General features: G+C 44.6%; 1 long non-coding RNA gene across 1 annotated transcript; it reads left to right on the top strand.

Annotated features, from left to right (window-relative positions):
* Positions 1–1,467: 1,467 nt before the first annotated feature.
* Positions 1,468–1,839, top strand: LOC105357452. The gene is made up of 2 exons (XR_911373.1): positions 1,468–1,504; positions 1,592–1,839. It is a non-coding gene; the product is annotated as an uncharacterized LOC105357452 (long non-coding RNA).
* The last annotated feature ends 5,240 nt before the right edge of the window (positions 1,840–7,079 follow it).

Here is a 7,079-nt window from a genome sequence, read left to right as displayed (position 1 = left end):
GTGCAGAGACCTGAGCACAGGACTAATGTGATCATACTTCCTGGTTCTGGTCAGGACTCCAGCAGCAGTATTCTGGATGTACTGAAGCTGTTTTACAGCTCGTTTGGAGAGGCCAGTGAGCAGGCCGTTACAGTAGTCTAACCTACTGGAGACAAATGCATGAATAAGTATCTCCAGGTCTGGCTTTGACACTATGTTTTTGATTTTGGCAATGTTTTTCAGATGATAAAATGCCGCTGATGTTACTGACTTGATATGGCTGTTAAAGTTCAGGTCAGAGTCCATGATTACCCCTAGATTTCTGACTTGATTTGAGGGTTTAAGAGACAGAGAATGAAGGTAGCAGGTAGTAGAAAATAACGGGAGAGGAGCCACTATTTATTGGTTTTTCTTTTTAGTGTATCAGTACATTATATATTATTTCACAAATAGTGATATTTATTTGATTAAAAGGATCATGAATTAATAAAACTTTATTATAGGGCTTTACGATAAAAGAAAGATAAATGAAGTTTAAAGTTTTAAAGAAAGAGTTATTGTGACCCTCACAAGAAAAAGTTTGGGGACCCGCTCTAGCATCCATGTGGTGTTGGATGATTTGTTGTTTTTCCTTTTTCCGATCATTCAAACACAACATGAACGCAGCATTTCTCTAAGTTTTACACCAAGTACATCAAGCCATTGATGCAATCTGCTCTAAAATAAGAACAAAAGTTTTAACCTAAAAACACTAGATTATTCTGTTTTTAAACATAATTTTCAAACCAAATGTTTTCATCCAGATTCCATGTTATTTCTTTTCTCAATCCACACAACCCTATGATGCCCGCAAGCCAAAACAATTGCCCACCCCTGTTCTAGGACATAGTCTCTGCAGAGTCTTTAGCAATTCATCTGTGAGTTATGAGCAGAACTGTTGGCACAGAGTGACTCTGACCCTACTTCCCAGCATCAATCTTTTACATGCTCTCCTGCTAGCTTACAGCCCTTACACAGACAACTTAACATTAGTGGTGCAACAAAAATGGCAAGCAATAATGGAGATCCCAGTTTTGAGCCAGATGCTCAAACGAGCTCAGAAGAGGAAAACAAAGATGTACATGGATCACTTTGTCTTCAACTGAATGCACCAGGATGGAGCGGAGCAGAGAGTTTGTAACACCTACGTCATTGCTACAAGCTTTTTCAAGTAGTTTTTTTTTTGTCAATTTTTTTCCACAATATGAATAAAGGAATAGTCTTTAAAGCTTAATTGTCTTAATGTCCTCCATTACCAGGAAAATGCCACAAGACCATTTTAAAAACACAATTTTCACAAGATTGGATCTTTCACAGCGTGCGGAAGTTCTCGAGATTGTCATGGTGCCTCTGTCAGACTTTTCCCCCCTCTCCTCTCCGCTTGGTTCCTGATTATCCCCAGCTGCTTCCACTCACCTCATCGACACACCTGCCTTCTTAAGGAGCTCCAGGATCTTCATTCAACGCCAGTCCGTTGCCCCTGATGGTGCATATTTGGCCTCACGTCAAGTTCATGCTTTGTTGCCTTGCCTTAAGCCAAGTAGTTAACATATGCTGTCTTACCTGTCTCCAGGAAACCTCAGCCACGAGTGGTCACCCACAGCAGCCGTAATCCGGACTCCTCTTCTGGTCTGTTCCCTCCATCCTCACCACGAGCCTCTGCCGAACCAGCTGCCTCACGAGACGGACCCACGCTGCCGACTCCAGACCCGAACGAGCAGTTCCACCAGTGACGCCACGAGCCGCAGTTACATTCTCGGACCTCCAGTAACAGTTACCTACCTGTCTGGCCATCATATTAAATCTACCTTCTCGCCAAGACATCTCTGTCCTGTGTCTCATTCCGGGTTTCAGCATCTGGGTCTCAGTCGTTCTATAGTCATGACAGAGATGTGTGAAAAGCCATTAAAAAACAGTTGGAAAGTGGATGTTTAGTGTGATGAATTCTTTTTTTATTATTTAACATTGGAATATAAAAGTCTTGATAAGTTTATTGATTAGCAATTGTCCACCAGCTAAGGAGTATCACAGCGATACCACTGTGGTCAGTAGGACTATGTGCACAACTCTGACTTATTACTGATATCTACAATTGGGCCTAAAAGAGACAGGAAAAGATGGTGATAAATGCTCCTTTCTGCTCCTGATGGCTCCACATCCATCATTATTTTAAACGAGTGTTTTTGTCAGTGCATTGTTTTGCAGGCTTAACCAGGAGAGAAGAAGAGAAGGGCAGCAGGTTAAATCTAAACACCCCTGTCTTAACTGGAATTATCAGCTTGGTTTTTAATCTTTGAGGTTTGAAACATTGTAACTCCATTAGTAGCACTTACTATAGTAGCATGCATTCCATTCGCCCACTAGACTGCATACAAAAGACAGAAAACCAACTAAGACATTGTTTAGTGAGTGGGAGCTCAGTTTGGCAATCTTTGACTGTGAAGCTTTTCTATTTGTTAGTGTTGCTAAAGCAAAGCTCCAGAGACACAAAAATGAAAGGAATCTTAGGTTGGCAGCTTCAAAACAGAAATACTGGTTTTTATCTAAAACTGTGTTTCCATTACACAAGCACGCAAAAACGTTATCAAAATTCAAGAAATGTCTAAAAAAACACAAGTTCACGATTACGATGCTTTCATTAAAGGGCCTTTACCATGCAACATGTTTTTTTTATGTAGTGTATTATCCCTTGTGCTATCCTAGGCACTTTAACATTGGGAGTTGGGTCATCTAGACCCACTAGACAGTGCTCTGAACCTTTTTTTCTTCAATGATTTGTGATCTCCACTGGTGTCCATGGATTACATGAAATCTTTCCACCTTGATCCACCTTTGTCATGGTAGGGAGAACACGTCAATGGAAGGGGGGGGGGGGGGGTCATAGGATAGTCATAGGCACTGCCACCTCCTTCTCCTGTTCCGGGAACAGGGGGGGTTGGTAGCCCAGCGAACACTCGAAGGGAGACATTCCAGAGGCAGAAGAGGTCATAGTGTTGTGGGCATACTCAACCCAGGGAAGCATGGAACTCCAGGAAGTCTGGTGACGGGAACAAATGCAACGGAAAGCCGCTTCGAGGTCCTGGTTGGTCCTCTCAGCCTGCCCATTGGACTGGGGGTGGAACCCTGAGGAGAGGCTGGCAGTTGCACCAAAGGCTGCACAGAAGGACCTCCAGACCTGAGAGATGAACTGTGGTCCTCGGTCCGAAACCAGATCCACCGGAATCCCATGCAGCTTGAAGACATGTTCCACGACGAGCTTGGCGGTCTCAGCGGCAGAAGGCAGTTTCTGCAGGGCCACAAAGTGGGCTGCCTTTGAAAACCGGTCTACCACTGTCATTATCACGGTCCTACCAGCAGAGGTTGGCAGACTGGTGACGAAGTCCAAGGCGATGTGGGACCATGGACGACTCGGGACTGTTAAGGGATGGACGAGCCCAGCAGGTGGTTGGTTGCTCGTTTTGTTCTGTAAGCAAACAGTACAGGCAGAAACAAACTCCCGGGTGTCTTGCGCCAGACTGGGCCGCCAGAACCGCCGTTGCAGGAAGGAAACGGTCCTGCGGGTCCCGGGGTGGCAGGTCAGGCGTGTGCCATGGGCCCACTGGAGTACCTGGCTGCGACAGGTCCTGGGGACAAACAGTCTGTTGGGCGGCCCCCCACCTGGGTCCGGCTCCTGAGCCTGAGCAGCCTTGACGTCCCTCTCCAGCTGCCAAGAGAGAGCACCCACTACGCAGGTCGTTGGTATGACAGTCCCGGGCTATTGCTCCCCCACTAAAAGTTCCTGCTGCCGAGAGAGGGCGTCAGGTTTAACATTTTTGGAGCCAGGCCGGTACGACACAACAAAATCAAACCGGGTAAAAAACAACGACCACCTTGCCTGCCTGGGGTTCAGCCGTTCAGCGGTCCGGATGTAGGAGAGGTTCTTGTGGAGCATTAGTCAAAATGCTGGCGTCAAAGTGGGCCACAGTTCTGTAGAACCTCAAAGCAATAGATTATAGTTCAGCAACCTGATGGATCAAAGTGATGTGTATGACGCTCTGAAAAAAGGCTTCCACGTGTGAAAAAGGCGGAGCTGGAGCTGCAATGCAGACTGTCACAAAAATAAAGCATCTTAGCCACATTAAAGCGCTCTTCTTCACCCTGTTATGCTCCTCACACTTAATACTGTGATGAGTGTTTTCTTTTAGTATTTTCCTTTATTTTTAAAGCAGTGTTCAGGCTCCTGAACCATTTACAGTGGTGGACAAAATTGTTGGTACCCCTCAGTTAAAGAAAGTCCACAATGCTCACGTTCAAAAGTAACAAAGTAAAATCTATTGAAAATTAAATAATCAAAATCAGCAATTACTTTTGAGTTGTTGATTAACAGAATTATTTAACCCTTGTGCTATCCTAGGCACTTTACCATTGGGAGTTGGGTCATCTAGACCCACTAAACCGTGCTCTGAACCTTTTTTTGATTTGTGATCTTCACTGGTGTCCATGGATTACATGAAATCTTTCCACCTTGATCCACCTTTGTCATGGTAGGGAGAACAGGTCAATGGAAGGGGGGGTCATCTAAGATAGCACAAGGGTTAAAACAAACTAATAAAATAGGGCTGGACAAAAATGATGGAACCTCCATAAAAGACTGAGAACTAATTGCCCAGGGGGTCATGATGAACTCAGGTATGTCCTTTCATTGACATCACAGCTGTTCTCAAACCCATAATGAGTCAGTCTGTCTATTTAAAGGGAGACAAATAGTCACGTTGCTGTTTGGTGAAAAGATGTGAACGACACTGAACATGGACAACAGAAAGCCAAGGAGAGAATTGTCCCAGGACATTAGAAACACAATTATAGACAAGAATCACAAAGGTAAAGGCTATAAAACCATCTCTAAGCAGCTTGAAGTTCCTGTGACCACAGTGGCACATATTATTCAGAAGTTTAAGACACACGGGACAGTAGTCAACCTCCCTGGACGTGGCTGGAAGAGGAACATTGATGACAAATTGAAGAGACGGATAGTTGGGACTGTATCCAAAGAGCCCAGAACAACTTCCAAAGACATTAAAGGTGAACCATTCGTCGTTGTTTGAGCCAGAGTGGACTTCATGGCAGAGGACCAAGGAGGACACCACTGTTGAAAGGAAATCCTAAAAAAGCCAGACTGGAATTTGCAAAAATGCATGTTGACAAGCCACAAAGCCTCTGGGAAAATGTCCTTTGGACAGATGAGACAAAAGTGGAGCTTTTTGGTAAGGCACATCAGCTCTATGTTGGTATAGTCAAAAATGAAGCATCCAACGAAAAGAACTGTCCCTACTGAGGAGGCTCAGTTCTATTTTGGGGTTGCTTTGCTGCATCTGGCACAGGGTGTCTTGAAGTTGTGAAGGTAAAATGAAATCTCAAGATTATCAAGGCATTCTGGGTAGAAATGTGCTGCCTAGTGTCAGAAAGCCTGGTCTCAGTCGCAGGTCATGGGTCTTCCAACAGGACAAAGATCCAAAACACTCAGCCAAAAACCCCCAAGAATGGCTAAGAGAAAAGCGTTGGACTATTCTAAGTGGCTTTCTATGAGCCCAGATCTGAATCCCATTGAACATCTGTGGAAGGAACTGAAACATACCATTTCGTTTCCACCGAATAACAATTTGTTCCTACGAAATAATATGTAATTCCCACAAAATAATTTTTTTGTTCCCACAAAAAAATAATTTATGTGTTAAGTTTTTATAAACACGGATGGCTTGCTACTTCGCCATGTAATATTCTGATACATTTATCCTGTTGTAATTGAATGCACCTCAGTAATAGTGACACGTTGATAGGTCGAGATGCATTATGGGATATGTATGATGCATAATGGGACACGTAGCATGTAGCCTGCTAACAAGTATGTTAAAAAAAGGAACCTCATCACGTCCTGAATATTATTATTCTTGTTCAACCCTCGTTTCCTATCAGCTAGGCAGAACTGTTTCCAGTACAGGATCATCGATGTCTATCTAGAATGTCTATCCTGCAATATAAACATACGGAGACAGTCAGAGAAATGTTAGCTTTCTTGGACCTCTGTGGATACAGCAGGCACTTCCTCCCTTGTTTTGTAGAACGCACTGCCCCCTTGAGGTCAATGATTAAAGAAAAGGGAACAACGAATCTCACAGCTGCATTAGACTGGACCCCAGAGACTGATGAGATTTTTGTGACACTAGTGCAAGACATGGCATGCGCCACTGCTCTTGCACCCCCTGACTATAACCAGCCATTTTATCTCGACGCTTCCATGACGCCCACAATTGTTAATGCTGTCCTCTTCCAGAAAAACCAGGGCAGACAGGACATGCAAATGTATTATAGCATCTCCCTGGATGCCGTTGAAGCCCGTTCCCCACTATGTACTCATTATGCTGCAGGACTAGCAAAAGTTATTCTCAAGACAGCACATATAGTCATGTCACATCCCTTGATAATCTTGACAGAGCACTCGGTCACATCAAATGTTGCTTCATCCTCTTTCACGCTGTCGTCTTTAAGACAGACGAGGCTGCTGAAAACTCTGACAGCTCCGAACATTCAGTACCAACACACTGGGATTAACATGTCGGAGGGAATTTCTATGGACCCTCACTCTTGTTCTGTAGCTGTGGCAAAACAACTGATAACCAGGTCAGACCTGGAAATGAAACCTCTCCCAGAAGGGAGAATTCTCTTTACAGATGGTCGCGGTTTCCGCTCCACATCTGGCACCCTTCAGGCAGCGGCTGCTGTGGTGGAGTGCTCCAGGGTTGAGTACACCCCCCTAACTGCACAAAATTTAACAGTAAAACCGTCAGCACAAGCAGCAGAAGTCCTGGCCATGTGCCTGGCTCTCGAAGCTGCATCTGGAGAAAAGGTAACGGTCTACTCTGACACTGCCTACGCAGTGTCAGCTGCATTGTTATATCTCGCTGCATGGAAAAGGAATTGTTATCTTACAGCAAGAGGGGATCCCATTGCTCATAAATACCTTGACCACAGAGTGGCTGTGGTCAAGGTCCCGGGACACAGTAAGGGTAACTCACTAACAACAC

The sequence above is a fragment of the Oryzias latipes genome, chromosome 16 (genome assembly GCF_002234675.1).
Source record: "Oryzias latipes chromosome 16, ASM223467v1".
Classification (NCBI taxonomy): Eukaryota; Metazoa; Chordata; class Actinopteri; order Beloniformes; family Adrianichthyidae; genus Oryzias; species Oryzias latipes.
Note: the sequence above shows the minus strand (reverse complement) of the source record. Positions and strands in the feature narration are given on the sequence as shown.